The sequence below is a fragment of the Ipomoea triloba genome, chromosome 3 (genome assembly GCF_003576645.1).
Source record: "Ipomoea triloba cultivar NCNSP0323 chromosome 3, ASM357664v1".
NCBI classification, from domain to species: Eukaryota; Viridiplantae; Streptophyta; class Magnoliopsida; order Solanales; family Convolvulaceae; genus Ipomoea; species Ipomoea triloba.
The window spans coordinates 30,553,783-30,570,409 of record NC_044918.1 but is presented as its reverse complement, the minus strand read 5'-3'; the positions used below and the strand labels follow the sequence as shown (position 1 = coordinate 30,570,409).

The following is a 16,627-nucleotide window of genomic DNA, read 5'->3' as shown; positions in this document are numbered from 1 at the left end:
AGGCTTTGTGTGCAATCTCTACCGGTAAATGACAAGATTTTTCAAAAATAAACCAATAAGGAAACACTTCGATAAGAGTTTTATAAGCTGTACGATAATAAGCTCATAGAGCATTGGTTGTAGCATATTTTCACAAACAAATACCCAGAGTATTCCGGGGTATCGATCCACAGGGAAGCGGGGCGTACCGAACACTAGTTACTAATATATTCTTATGAAGCTAATCCTAACGAAAATGGTGTTTGAACGATTGCGAATATCATAATAAACGAGAATAAAGAAAGCTAGATGATGAAAACAATATAGAGAGAGTGGGATTTTCGGGTTCGAGTGTTTACTAACCTAGTGCCAAACTAAGGTGTGATATGTAATATGGGTTCTAACAAATGTGGATGATTGCATTCACAAAAAGGAAGGAATTAATCCCATAATTCGAACCCATAAACAAGATAATTGAGACATACTCACTCCCATGAGATAAAATCACAATAATAAATCAAGAACAAGAACCTAGATAAAATCCCTTAACAAATTTGCCCTCTCTCAAGGTGCAAAAGTCAAGTGCAAACGTGAGTGCTCTAATATATGCCCTAACTCCTGTTAAGACACAACAATAGCAAGATACAAGTAATTTAGGCCTTTAATCACAAGCATCACAATAGAAATCACAATTGCATCCTAAGTATAAAACCCAAATATAAAACATAACATTAAAGCATTAAGAACAAGGCACAATAGGTTCATAAACAACTTTCACCCAAAAATCCCTAATAAGTTTAGCCACTCATGGCTAGTATTGAATTTAAAGCACAAATGTCAAAAGAGTTTACAAAAACTAAGAAAGTAAAGGAAAGGGGAAAAAATTCTCCCGAATGTAGTCTTCCTAGCCTCTCCTTCTCCCTCCAAATCTCTTGTAGCTCCTTGATGGTGAGTATCTTCTCCAAAAGTGGTGGATCCCTCCTTGCCTCCTTGGAGAGGAAAACACCCTTTACTCTCACTCCTCTTGCCTCCAAAAACGCAGCTTAGGTGCTAGGGTTTTGGGAAAATGAGCCTTTTATAGTGGGAGCAAAAATAGGGGCAAAATAGGCAATTTCGCGCAGCAGATTTTTGTGTTGTCACAGGATTCTCGATGCGTCGAGACAGGGGCTCGACGCGTCGAGCCTTGGGCTATTTTTTCGGAAATTCCTACGACATGGACTCGACGCATCGAGTCTGGAGCTCGACGCGTCGAGCCTGTGTTGGTTCAAATCTTCACGCTTTGAAGTATTTTGTCGCGACGGGCATGATTCCGGACACGTCCAGCTCTAAAATCTGCATTCTTCACTCGTTTGGACTCCAATCATGCCTTCCAACGTTCTTTTGCTTCGCGTTTGATCTAAAATGGTTTCAAAACACTAACAAATGCCATAAAACACTCAAATCAAGAATGAAACCATATCTAATTAAGAAAGCAAGGAATATGCATTGAAGATAGCAATTTAATCCATTTAAGCTCACAAGTTGATTCAAATTCATTAGAAAAATATGCACAATTTAGATTATACCAAGCATCATTTAGGCGTAAGCTCCAATCTTTTCTACATGTGTTCACAATCTTTTCTAAAATGGACTTTACCTCACTATTGGACACTTCAACTTTGCCCATTAGTTTGGGAATGATACACGGTAGCAATTCTGTGATGCACTCCATACTTCTTGAACAATGCTTTAATTGCTCTACTGCAAAAATGACTCCCTTTATCACTTATAACAACACATGGAACTCCGAATCTATTAAATCCCTCTAGTGCTCTTGCAAAAATTTGGTGACTCCCTTGATCACACATAAAACCTACAACCACTGTTGACTCATAAGTTTTGGTGGCTTTTCCTTCTACCCATTTTGAAACATAATCAACATCTAATAGAATATAATGAAATCCACAAAAATGATAGAAAAGGTCCCATGAAATCAGTGCCCTACACATAAAATATTTCCATAATCAAAATGAAAATCTGAGACATTTCATTCCTATGAGATAGTGAACTAGTCTTTTGACATTTATTACAAGTTTTACAACACAAGTATGCATCTTTAAACAAATTTTCCCAATACAAACCACTATCCAACACTTTTCTTGCAGTTCGTTTAGGACTAAAGTGACCACCACATGGACAAAAAGCTAAAATTGATTGTTGTCCATTTTCAGGCACACATTGCCTTATTGCTTGGTTAGCACAAAATTTTCACAGATATGGTTTATCCCAAACATAATATTTAGCTTTACTTTTAATTTTTTTTGGACTTACTAATGTAATTAGGTAGAGCCCTGGTGACTAAGTAATTAACAAGATCAGCGTACCAACTAAGTAATTAACAAGATCAACATACCAAAAAATCATACCTAACATTTGGAACAACTGTTCACCAGGAAAGGTTTTAGAAATGAGAAGTGTATCTTCATATCTTACCAATATACTTAGATGACCCGTCATTGGATTTTCAGCTCCCTCTCGGCCTCCTAAAGTAGTAAAATCCATCTTATCAGCTTTTGTTTAGATTTTTTTTTTCCTTTCTCAAAATATACTTCAATGCTGCATGGTCAGAAAAAATAATAACTCTAGAACCAAGCAAATAAGATCTAAATTTATCTAAAGCAAAAATAACTACTAAAATTTCTTTCCCAGTTGTCAAATAACTACACTGTGCAGTATTCAATGTTCTTGAAGCATAGTAAATGACATGAATTTGCTTCCTAACTCTTTGGCCTAAAACAACTCCAACTGCATATATAGTTGCTAGCATCACACATAATCTCAAAGGGTAAATATCAGTTTGGAGGTTGAATAATAGGTGCACTTGTCAACAATGCTTTAAGATTGTCGAAGGCTTTTTGACATTCCTTCCCAAACTCAAAAGTAACATCCTTTTACAATAAACCTGCGATAAAATCCTGTATGTCCAAGAAAAGAATGAACTTCCCTAACATTTGTATGGTAAGGTATGTTCAAAATTAAATTCACCTTAGCTTTATCAACTTCAATCGCCTTAACTGAAATTACATGCCCTAACACAATTCCTTGATTAATCATAAAATGACAATTTTCATAATCCAAAACCAAATTAGCATTAATACATCTTTTTAAAACCGTAGACAAATTATTTAAACAGACATCAAATGAATCTCCAAAGACAATAAAGTCATCCATAAAAACTTCTATGCAACTCTCAATATATTCAGAAAAAAATGCTCATCATGCATCTTTGGAACATACTTGGTGCATTGCATAAGTCAAAAGACATCTGCCTAATAAACGTAAGTGTTCCAAATGGACATGTAAAAGTAGTCATTTCTTAGTGTTCTTGAGCAATTGCAATATGTTAGTACCTTGAAAATCCATCCAAAATGCAAATACAAGATTTACCAGCCAATCTTTCTAACATTTGACCAACAAAAGGTAAAGAAAAATGAGTTTTCATAATAGCTACATTAAGATTTCTAAAGTCTATACACATTCTCCAAATTTTTTTTTTATAATCTCATAGGTACTAATTCATCCTTGTAATTAATTTATTACCACAATTATACTAGTTTTCTTTGGAACTATGTATACTACCCTAAAATATTGGATATATTATACATGCATCCAAGAGCTTAAGAACCTCTTTAAATACCACATCTTTCATCGTTGGGTTGAGTCTTCTTTGTAACTCCCTTACTAGTTTAGCATCTTCTTCTATCAAGCAATCATCCATCAGGCAAAGCTCCCTCTTCCAATAGTCAGAGGACAAAAAGTGACAACATTTTCCAAAAAAAAATGTCACTTTTTGTCCTATGACTAATGTAGTATTATTAATTTCGGTCCATGAGTTTAAATATTATCAATTTTAGTCCACAACTATTCAATTTTGTCAATTTCAGTTAATCCACCCCTAAATTACCTACTAAAATTTTTTGGAAAGTTTTAGTTGGGTTTTAGTGTTGAAATCGTAATGGCAAAGTTGTATAGATTTCTGTAGAAGTATTATCTTTCCCTGTCTTCTTCTTATTCGCCATGATTCATGTGTTAATACCGTCATGGTTTCTAATGGATTTTAATCGTCCAACGGTTTTGTCATGTCGGAGGGTTGGAAGTCGAGGTAGTCTTCCGTTAGGTAGAGCTCCCTCTTCTCAACGTTGTTTTTGAGAACTTTCTCGAATGAGTTTACAAGAGTAAACTCTGCCAGATAGAGGATTGCCTAGACTTTTAACCTCTGACGTGACAAAACCGTTGGATGTTAAAATCCATCAGAAACCATGACAGTATCAGCACATGAATCACAACAAAGAAGAAGAAAGCAAGTATAGAGAATATTTCTACAGAAATCTATATAACTTTGCCCCATTGATTTTAGCAATAATAACACCAACTAAAATTTGCAACGACTTTTAGCGGGTAATTTGGCTGAATGAAATGAAACTGAGAACAATTGAATAGTTGTGGATTGAAATTGACAATATTTAAACTCGTGGACCAAAATTAATAATATCACAATAGTTAGAGGAAAAGAAGTGACACCTTTTATGAAAAAATGTCACTTTTGTCCTATGACTATTGGAGTATTATTTATTTCAATCCATGAGTTTAAGAATTGATAATTTTAGTCCAAAACTATTCAATTTTGTTAATTTTAGTCCACAACTTATTCCAGTGTTGTCAATTTCAGTCTATCCGACAAAATTACCAGCTAAAAATTGTTGGAAAGTTTTAGTTGGGTTATTAGTACTGAAATCACAAGGACAAAGTTGTATAGATTTCTGCAAAAGTATTCTCTTTCACTACTTTCTACTTCTTCGTTGTGATTCATGTACTGATACCGTCATGGTTTCTGATGGAGTTTAACATCCAACAATTTTTTCACGTCGGAGGGTTGGAAGTCAAGGTAGTCATCCATTAGGTTGGGCTCCCTCTTCTCAGAGGTGTTTTTGAGGAATATCTCAAATGCACTGACAATAGGGAGCTCTGCCTGACGTTGGAATTCCTAGACTTCCAACCCTCCGACATGATGAAACTGTTGGGCGTTCAAATCCATAAAAAACCATGGCGATATCAACATAGGAATCACAACGTAGAAGAAAGGCAGGGAAAGAGAATATTTCTACAGAAATCTATACAACTTTGCCCTTATGATTTCAACACTAATAACTAAAACTTCTTAGCGATTTTTAGCTGGTAATTTGGCCGGATGAATTAGAATTGACAACAATTGAATAGTTGTGGACTGAAATTGGCAAGAGGTTTCCCCCAAAATTGTCCCTTGATTATTGTTCATTCTCAATTTTGAAGTTCGACTTTCAGTTGCACCAAATGTGGTCCCCCGACTTCCAAAAAGTCACCCAATTCAGTCTTTCGTTACATATTTCGCCTAATCAGTATTAAAATGAAGGGTATTTTCGTCCATTTACCTATTTTATGTCTAATATACACTGAGAAATAGTCGATGGATCATTTCGGGAATAGTCGAGGGACCATTTTGGGAAAAACTCTTTTATTTATTTCATTTTTGTTTATTTTCATTTATAGACTATCAAATTAGAATTTCTATACATTTTTTCTCACAAATAAAATAGTTAAAATCGCACAATCCAACCTCAAAATTTTAACTTTCTTTACAAACTTTTTCACTCTATCTAAACATACAAACTTTTCCTTTATTCCTATCAAGTTTTACAAAAAGTTTCGTAAATTTCATAAATACTCATATAATTTTTATTTTATCTTTTTATGTTCATAAACAATCAATCACTATGTATCACATTAAATATTATTTTTATCATTGAAAATAACATTATTTTTTTCGAGCTTAGACACCCAAAGAGTGCAAAATATAGGGAAAATGTTGGACAGAAAGGTAAGTTTTTCATGTAAACTTCTTGTCTGAGCCGAAAAGTAAAATCTCATCTATGACCGAAAGGTAAGTTTACTTCTCAGTCACACTGCTGATGGCGCACTTCTAGGTCAGAGAGGTGCTTCTTGCACTTCTCGAAACTAAGAACTACGCTTCACTTATTTGACAATGACAAAATGTTTGAAAACGTAACAAACCAATTGCAAAAATAATTAGCATAAAATAGACAATCCTAAATCTAAAGCCTCATCCTTACCACAATTACAAGTTCTCGCCATTTTGAAGTTTGTTTGTATTTTATATATGAATACTAATAAAATTAAATTTGAAAGCGAAATGTTTTTACCAAGGTATGCAAAAAAAATGTTATTTTCAACGATAAAAATAATATTTAATGTGATACATAGTGATTGATTGTCTATTTAACTTTTAGTATGATTATATATATATTGATAAGTAAAGTACAATAGTGTTTGTGTGTAAGAAAACCCGACCCCCAAACCTTTACAACAGCTCTACTACTTATACTATGGGTGCAACGACTCTTCTCCTGTGAGTGTAACAGAGTTGGGTAATAATGGCGGGAGGAGTAATGATGGGGAGCAGTTGAGTAATTCCCTTCTTCGATGTGCCGTGTCGGTGTAACGAGTGGATGTTTGACTTCCATGCGTCTGATTCGTCTCCACAAGTGTGTTCGGCTCCTTAGTAATTGTTCTTTGATGAGGTAGACCTGTACCAGGTCGGATTAGTATCTTGCCCAAATATCCTGTCACCAGCCCCCTACTCCCAAGTTTGAGAGCGTAGTGGGGAGTTAACTAGTGAGTAATAATAGTATATCTTTAGGTGGTGAGATTTGAAATTCAAAAAAATAAAAACTTGGAGCAATAATTAGAACGTTGGAATCCCAAGAAATTCATTGCACCGCCAACTTTTTGAGAAAACCCAAGTCGGCCACCGCCCAAATAATTACTGCATTAATTAGAAATTTTCGAGATGGCCAGTGGCCATCCACGCTCTGCCGACGGCGAACCACGATCACCATGAGAACGCCGACGAAGCAGCCTTGTATCCTGCATGCCGTCTTTTCCAAGCCAGAGACCGCCGCCAGAGGAGGAATAGAGAAACGACATGACAGATTTGGATGCAGAGCTCCAAATGCGACAGTGACCACTTTCCTCTAGAGCTCAAAATGCAATAGATCTAGACTCAGCCCATCCGATCCTCTACCATAAAATTTTAATTTCTCCATCTAAGTCGCATAAAGTTAGCACAATGCAGCTTGGAGAGCATTCCGTATCTGAACAAGAACTGCATAAGTTTGCTTGCAATAATGCTCCAACCATTACTCATTTTCTGGCTACTTTATCATCTCCCAAAACACCAAAGGTCTACCAAAGTATTTAAAAGAACACCCAGAGCATGTAGCAGCTGGTATAAATATAACTCAATTTTGTTTTGAGTCACCACAACCTCTATTTGGAAAAAAGGGGAAAAGAAAGCATCTCCCTTCAATAACTTCCTTTTCATGATCATGATGGCAAATCTAAAAGGCCACATCAATCTGGTCAAGAAGTTATATATATAGATGATGAGGATATTGAAGTGCAAGGCAACAACACTGGTAGTGCACCCAAGTTCTCAGACTAGCAACCCTCTAAATCGGCCGGAAAAAACACCAAACACCAGAGTGAAACGGTGGAACAGGTGCCACCAAACTGGAGTGGGCGAGGCCTCAGCCACTCCCATTTGGTGGGTGCTGTTCCACCTTTTCTCAATGATGTTTAGTTTTTTTTCGGCCGATTTGGAGGGTTGCTGGTCTGAGAACTTGGGTGCATTACCAGCAACGTTGTTGCCTTGCACTTCAATATCCTCATCATCTATATATATAACTTCTTCACCAGATTGATGTGGCCTTTTAGATCTGTCATCATGATCGTGAGACAAGAAAGTTAAAGATGCGAGATGCTTTCTTTCCCATTTTTTCCGAATAGAAGCTCTAGTGACTCAAAACAAAATTGAGTTATATTTATACCAGCTGCTACATGCTCTGGGTGTTCTTTTAAATACTTTGGTAGACCTTTGGTGTTTTAGGAGATGATAAAGTAGCCACAAAATGAGTAATGGTTGGAGCATTATTGCAAGCAAGCTTATGCAGTTCTTATTCAGATACAGAATGCTCTCTAGGCTGCATTATGCTAACTTTATGAAACTTAGATGGAGAAATTAAAATTTTATGGTAGAGAATCGGAGGGACTGAGTGTAGATCTGTTGCATTTTGAGCTCTAGAGGGAAGTGGTCACTGTCGCATTTGGAGCTATGCATCCAAATCTATCATGTCGTTTCTCTATTCGTCCTCTGGCGGCGATCTCCGGCTTGGAAGAGACGACATGTAGGGTACAGGGCTGCTTCGCCAGCGTTCTCATGGTGATCGTGGTTCACCGTCAACAGAGCGTGGATGGCCGCCGACCATATCAAAAATTTCTAATTAATGTAGTAATTATTTGGGCGGTGGCCGACTTGGGTTTTCTAAAAAAGTTTGCGGTGCAATTAATTTCTTGGGAGTCCAACGTTTTAATTATTGCTCAAAGTTTTTTTTTTTTTTTGAATTTCAAATCTCACCACCTGAAGATACACTATTATTACTCTCTAGTTGACTCTGCTACTCTCTCAAACTTGGGAGTAAGGAGGCTGGTGACAAGATAATTGGGCAGTGTACTAATCCAACCCGGTACGGGTCCGCCTCATCAAAGAACAATTACTAAGGAGCCGAACGCACTTGTAGAGACGGACACATGGATGTCAAAAGGCCACCGTTACACTGACATGGCATATCGAAGAGGGGACTTACTCGGTGGCTCCCCATCATTACTCCTCTCACCATTATTACCCGAGTCCGTTACACGACATGAGAAAGAGCCGTTGCACCTGTAGTATAAGTAGTAGACATGTTGTAAATGTTTGGGGTGTTGGGTTTTCTAACACACAAACACTATTGTACTCAACTATTGTACTTTACTTATCAATATTATCCGGTAACCATTCTTACCGTCAATTACAATTTATCTAAAAAGTATTACATGTTTCATATGAGATAGATGGTCTCATATAAGACCTACTCTAAATATAAAGACTTGGACCTACTCTAAATATAAAGACTTGAATTAGAGGCCTATATATACTAAAAATTTGTATCAAATTGGGCAATTATACACAAACCACATGCACTTAGTATACTGATTTAAAAAAAAAAATTAGTGCACTATGTAATGTCTTTTTTTTTTTTGAATACTACTGACTCTATTACAATGCAGTATATGTTCATAACTACTTTCTCAACCTATTAAAGCACAAGAATCAGTATTGCCTCCACTGAGGCTCGAACCCACCACCTCCCGTATAAAGGGAAGGGTTTGATGCCATTGGACCACAAGGTCCTTGGCTCAAATATGTAATGTCTAGATAAGATATTAAAGTAATATTCACTTTTAACCTTAACTATTTAAGGTTTAGTGGTAGTCATTTCAAAAATTACATTTGAGTTTAGTGTCACAAATTAAAAGAGCAACCTCTCAAATAATTCAAGGTTTTAAATTGAGCATGTAAAATAATTAGGAACTAAAATAACAATTTATTAATAACTTTAGACCATAATTGTTTGACTATATATATATATAGTCAGACGTTATTAGGAGTGCTCGAAAAATGACTGATCAACTATTTTTCAGTTGGTTTAACTAATTTTAGGTATTTGACCAAGCAAAACAATTAAAACTGACATTTGGTAAATCATCTTATTTGCATAGCTTATTAGTCTGATCAATCATTTTTCAAAATTCTAGTTAGGGCATCATTTCCACACAATTGATTACATTTAATATGTAAAAGTCAAAATTACCCCTAAATCTTCTCTTGATCTAGCATACCAGCCTCTCTGCTTGCAATTTTTTTAATAGAAAATTGAAGAAATTAAGAAAACAATACCACAAGTTTTAAGTCTTCATCCTCATCACTACCATATTTATTATGAGATCCTCACACTACCATAACTAAAACTGAGAGAGAGAAATGCTAACCTTTAGATCTTGCCACCATTCAGTTTCAAAACTCCCAACCAAGACCATCGCGCTATCCATTTTGCTATTGTTGTTGATTTTGTTAAAAATCGTGCAATGATTACGAGGCTACGGTTGATTTCCAAAATCCTTCCGTTTTTCGCCATGTTGTTGTTGATTTTCGCCGTTGTCGTTGTTGGTTCACCCGGTGGGCGCTAGGGTTTTGGAAATAAGAGAAATTAATTGGACTTGTTTTGGTTTAGTTTAAATAGGTTTTGATTTGGGATTAGTGCCTACATATTTTTATAATTACAATGTGACCCTAAACTCATAATAATAATAATAATAATAATAATAATAATAATAATAATAATAATAATAATTATTATTATTATTATTATTATTATTATTATTATAATAGGTCACTTGAAAAGTATTACAATTTATCTAAAAAGTATTACATGTTTCATATGTGATGTACTCATGTAAGAACTAATCTAAATACAAAGTCTTAAATTGGAGGCCTATATATACTCAAAATTTGTATCAAATTCAGCAAATGCACAAACCACATGCACCTAGTATACTGATTTATTTTTTATTTTTTATTTTTTAAAAAAAATTTGGTGCAATATGTCGAATAGGTAATGTCTAGATAAGATATTAAAATAATATTCACTTATAACCTTAACTATTTAAGGTTTAGTGGTAGTCATTTCAAATATTACATTTGAGTTTAGTGTCAAGAATTAAAAGAGCAACCTCTCAAATAATTCAAGATTTTAAATTGAGCATATAAAATAATTAGGGACTAAAATAACGATTTATCAATAATTTTAGACTATAATTGTTTTATATATATATATATATATATGGCTGGTCAACTAGTATCAAATGACGTGACCATTTTTTGGTATTTGGCCTAGCCAAACAGCTAAAATTGGCATTTGATAAATCATCTTATTACAATTGATTGCAATTTTTTAAAAGTCAAAACTACCCCTAAATCTTCTCTTGATCTGGCATACCAACCTCTCTGATCTGTTTGCAATTTTTTTTTTATAGAAAATTGAAGAAATTAAGAAAACAACACCACAAGTTTTAAGTCTTCATCCTCATCACTACCATATTTATTATGAGATCCTCACACTATCATGACTAAAACTGAGAGAGAGAAATGCTAACCTTTAGATCTTGCCACCATTCAGTTTCAAAACTCCCAGCCAAGACCATCGCGCTATCGATTTTGCTATTGTTGTTGATTTTGTTAAAAATCGTGCAATGATTACGAGGCTACGGTTGATTTCCAAAATCCTTCTGCTTTTCGCCATGTTGTTGTTGATTTTCGCCATTGTTGTTGTTGGTTCACCCGATGCGGCGCTAGGGTTTAGAAAGAATAGAAATGAATTGGAGTTGTTTTGGTTTAGTTTAAATAGGTTTTAATTTGGGGTCCTTTCAAAAAAAAAAAGGTTTTAATTTGGGATTTGTGCCTACATATTTTTATAATTACAATGTGACCCTAAACTCATTTTACTAATAATAATAATATTATTATTATTATTATTTTAAAATGCATATATCTATAATTAGAAATAAATTTAATGATAGTTAAAGAAATAAAATAATAAACTTAGAGTCACACTTGTGTGAGACCGTTTCACGAGTCTCAATCCGTGAGACGGGTTGGGTCAAACAATATGGGTCATATTTAATTTATGGATCAGGTCTATTTGGGCTAATTTATTTTTTAACAATTAGATATGGGCTTTTTTAGCCCAATTTTATTAATTCATTTAGCATGTTTTCGTTCCATTTTTCGCGTTCGTGTTCTTCACGTAGAGCTTGTTGGAGCATAGAGAATGTTCCCCTCCATTTTTCATCTAATTTTCAAATTTTCTCTTCACAAAGGTGTATTTTCGTCATAATCTTAGGTGAGTTTTTGTTTTTGATAATTTTAATGTGTAAAATTTGCTAGGATTTTGTTATTAGACTCCAATTCTTCCGTTTCTCGCACTCCATTCTTCCATTTCTCGCATTGGATTCCATAGCTATGCATGCGTGAAAGCAGGAGGGTGGCCTCCTACTGTGTAAGCGCCGACGGAAACATGAGATATCAGTATTAAAAAAGAAAAAAAGAAAAAAAAGGAGTCGTCCGGCAGAAGGAAACAAATGTTGAATTCTCAATTGAAAGAAAAAGAAGGAAAAGGGGAACGAGCAGATCAGTAGAAAGAAAGGAACAGAAATACGAAAATTATTATTAATTGCAATTGCAGCGACGGCCGGAAATTTCCGTTTCTCCTCCCAGCTCTCCCATCAATTAAATTCTTCTATTTAATTTCTCTAATGGTGTTCGCAATTATAACAAGGAGTTTTGTGTTTGTATGCAGTAAGTCAGATTTTTCAGCCAGACATATTTCGCCGCCGGCAACTCTCTATATTAATCTCTGCTTCTTCGGTTTAATTTCTCGTGGTTCGGCATAAGTAACTTCCTATTACTCTCTGCTTCTTCCTTTTAAGTGTTGAGTATTCATTTTTGCTAAGAAGTAGTATATTTGTGTTATTAAGTATTGTGTTTGATGGTTGTTGATTAATCATTTGTAATATGAAGTAGTATATTTGGGCTTTTAAGTATTAGATTTAATGCTTTAAGTGTTTTTTTTTAGTACAATGCTTTAAGTGTTGGTTATTCATTTGTGCAATTAAGAAGTATATTTGCTCTATAAAATATTGTGTTTGATGGTTAAAGTCATGATCATTCATTTGTGATATAAAGTAGTATATTTGCACCAAGTATTAGATTTAATGCTTTAAGTGTTGAGTATTCATTTGTGCTATGAAGTAGTACATTTGTGCTATTAAGTATTGTGTTTGATTGTTAAAGTATTATATGTAATGGTTAAAATGTTGAGTATTCATTTGTGCTATGAAGTATTAGTTTTAGGCTATAAAGTATTAGGTTTAATGGTTAAAGTATTCACTATTCATTTGTGTTTAAAATTACTAGTTTTAGGCTATAAAGTATTAAACTTAATGATTAAAGTGTTGAGTATTCGTTTGTGCTATTAAGTAGTATATTTGTGCTATTAAGTATTTGTTTGATGGTTAAAGTGTTGACTACTCATTTGTGTTATTGATATAATCTCAATTATGCATATTTTTTCTAATGAATTTGGATCATTTTGTGAGCTTAATTGTATTAAATTGCTATCTCTAATGCATATTCCTTGCTTTCTCAATTAGATATGGTTTCATTCTTGATTTGAGTGTTTTATGGTGTTTGTTAGTGTTTTGAAACCATTTTAGATCAAATGCAAAGCAAGGGAACATTTAAAGACATGTTTGGAAGTTAAAATGGATGAAGAATGTTTACATTGAGGCCGCAACGCGTCTAGGATCAAATTAGACACGTCCAGAATTTTGAGCCAAGGTCAAGGCTCGACGTGTCAAGAATATGCCGTAACAATTTTCGGGAAATTATTCAGAGGCTCGACACGTCGAGCCCTATTCTCGACGCGTCGAGAATCCTGTGACAGCCCAGAATCTGCTGCGCGGAATTGCCTATTTTGCCCCTATTTTGTGCTCCCACTATATAAAGCTCATTTTCCCAAAACCCTAGACCTAAGCTGCGTTTTTAGGAGGCAAATAGGAGTGAGAGCAAGGTGTTGTCTCTTCCATGGAGTGAAGGAGGGATCCACAATTCTTGGAGAAGAAGATAGTCATCTCAAGGAGATATGAAGGCTTAGGAAGGAAGAAGGAAAGCTATATTTGGGAGAATTTCTTTTCCTTTCCTTTACTTTCTAGCTTTTGTAAACTCTTTAACATTTGAGCTTTATTTTCTATCATAGCCATGATTGACTAAAATATTTTGGGATTTTTGGGTGAAAGGTGTTGATGAATCCTTTGCCTTTGTTCTTTATGTTCCTATGTTATATCTACATTTGGGTTTATGACTTGTTATGCAATTGTGTTTAATGTTGATGATGCTTTTGGGAAAGAGTGTTTAGTGTAGTTGTTTATGATACTTGTTCTATCCCTTGTCTTGTAGGAATTATGGGAGTAATTCCCCTCTTTAAGTGCATCTTAAACACTTGTCTTACCCAAATATGATATTTCACCTTAGTTTGGCATTAGGAGACTAAACACCTAAACCCGGAAATCCCATCTCTCTCTCTATTTGTTTTCATCAACTACGCTTTCTTTATTCTCGTTTATTACTGTTTTTGCAATTGTCCAAACACCATTTTTGTTAGGATTAGCTTCACATGAGTATGTTAGTAACTAGTGCTCGATGCGTCCCGCTTCCCTATGGATCGATACTCCGGAATACTCCGGGTATTTGAATTGTTATGAAAATATGCTGCAATCAGTTATAAAGTACATAACTCATAAGCATATTTAGCTTTTGATCAACCTGCAATAACACCATTAAAGCTCTAACTTCATCAAGCATGTATATTTAGTTCTTGAAGCACCTGCAATAACATCATTAAAGCTGCTCTAGGAATTCATCAACCATATTCTAGTAGTGAGGCTTCATTTGGATGAAAAGATTGAGTATAAATGATGCAAAAATGTGTAGACAAAGGGATTCATCAAGCCTAATCATACAAATTTTCATGCATTTTACTAGCTCGATCTAAGGGAAATCTCAGAAATTTCATCTGCAAATACTATCAAACAGTAGTATATTATAATAATCTTATCTTAGAAACTGTACAATACAAATGTTTTAGTAAATAATTATATGTATATATATATATATATATATATATATATATATATATATATATATTAGTGTGTGTACTTAAATTAATGCTAGCAGTACGTACCCTTTTTCCCCAAAAGATGCTTAGTGGTCTTAAGAAACAACAAAAGTAGCCAATGGAACACAGTATAGAGAACATGCAGATTTGTCCTCTAAGTAACACAACCAATTTTGTTTAAAAGTACTAGTTTTAGGCTATAAAGTATTAAACTTAATGGTTAAAGTGTTGAGTATTTATTTGTGCTATTAAATAGTATATTTATGCTATTAAGTATTGTGTTTGATAGTTAAAGTGTTGATTATTCATTTCTGTTATAAAGTACTAGTTTTAGGCTATAAAGTATTAAATTTAATGGTTAAAATGTTGACTATTCATTTATGTTTTAAAGTACTAGTTTTAGGCTATAAAGTATCAAATTTAATCGTTAAAGTGTTGAGTATTCATTTGTGCTATTAAGTATTGTGTTTGATGGTTAAAGTCATAATTATTCATTTGTGATATGAAGTAGTATATTTACACTATAAAGTATTGTGTTTGATGGTTAAATTTGTATATAATGTATCAGTGTCAGTGATGAAAATATATAGATTTCTTATAAGCTGTCTAAAGAGTTTGGACATATTTTAATTTTTCATGGTGAGTTTAAGCCTTTTAATAACATCCTAATGTTTTCGTTGAGTCTAGGTGAGCCCGAACTTTCAAGGAGGTAAGTAGACATGATTCACATGAATAAGAAAGACTATGATTAATCTAAAGTTTAAGCATTTTGTACATTTTCTGTGTGATTTCATTTCATGATTATTTATTGGTTTGAGGGGTGGTATTGTACGTATTAGGGTAAAGAATTTATGTGCATAAGTTTGAGAAGTTATTTGATGGCTTCATCATACTTCATCATATTGAGATGGAAAAATATATTAGGGTATGTAAAGAATTAATGTTCATAAGTTTGAGAAGTTATTTGATGGCTTCATTATACTTCATCATACTGAGATGAGAACGTATATCAAGGAAATCGAAACTTTTCAGTCTAAATTGATAAAGTGTCAAATTTTCATTGTGGTCTAGATGTGAAGTAGTGTTTCATGTCTGTGATGTTGTGGTGAAATTTCTGTCTTCATTATTAGCAACAAAGTTGAGTTTATTATTTGTAAAATTGTTTCCTTCTAAGATATGTGCATGCCATAATTTATTTCAAAGTACATTAGCTAATGCTATAACTGATACCAAAGAATATGAAATATTCAAATTTATTAAAAAAGAGACATAAGAGTTTCAATTTTTGGTCACTTCAAAATAAAAAATTTAGGACTTTTTTTTTTTTTTCTCTTTGATTATCTATCTTTTTTTGTATTTGTGATTTAGCTATAAGTTACTTGAAGCTTGTCAAAACATGATATGAGGGGTCAGCAACTAGTTTAGACAAAAAGAGGTAGAAGAGAGAAATGCTAGGAAATGTAAAATGCAAATTAAAATTGAACAGAGGATGTAAATGAGGTTTGATAAGGAACATGGTAACTGAAGATTTGGTTGCTAAGATGTTTACTTAAGGTTTTTGGTGTCATGTCACTATCAGAATATGGGATGCCCTTCTATTAGATGAATCTTTTCAATGCCTAGAATAATTTCTCCAGCAAGCTTTTTCCATTATAAGAATATGGGCTAGCTTGTCAACTTCAATCACTTGTTTGTGATTTTTTAAAAAAATAACTTGTTTTTCAATTAGAACACCCACTATTATGTTGAACTAGCTAGTTTATATTTGGATAATTATTTGTCACTCATGTTGTTTATTTTGTTATATATAAAGTAGTATATTTGCCCTATAAAGTGTTGTGTTTGATAGTTAAAGTCATGATTATTCATTTGTGATATGAAATATTATATTTGCACTATAAAGTAGTAGTATATTTAATGCTTAAAGTGTTGAGTATTCATTT

At 33.8% G+C, this 16,627-nt stretch overlaps 1 long non-coding RNA gene across 5 annotated transcripts; it reads right to left on the bottom strand.

The window, feature by feature from the left end:
- Positions 1–685: 685 nt before the first annotated feature.
- LOC116013816 lies at positions 686–11,300 on the bottom strand. 5 transcript variants are annotated; one of them, XR_004097286.1, is made up of 5 exons: positions 11,107–11,300; positions 9,943–10,136; positions 2,452–2,501; positions 1,616–1,840; positions 686–1,375 (listed from the first exon to the last, which is right to left on the bottom strand). It is a non-coding gene; the product is annotated as an uncharacterized LOC116013816 (long non-coding RNA). The 5 variants fall into 5 exon arrangements; XR_004097283.1 differs by having other exon boundaries at positions 686–1,840; positions 2,452–2,574; XR_004097285.1 differs by having other exon boundaries at positions 686–1,831; positions 2,452–2,574.
- Positions 11,301–16,627: the final 5,327 nt, after the last annotated feature.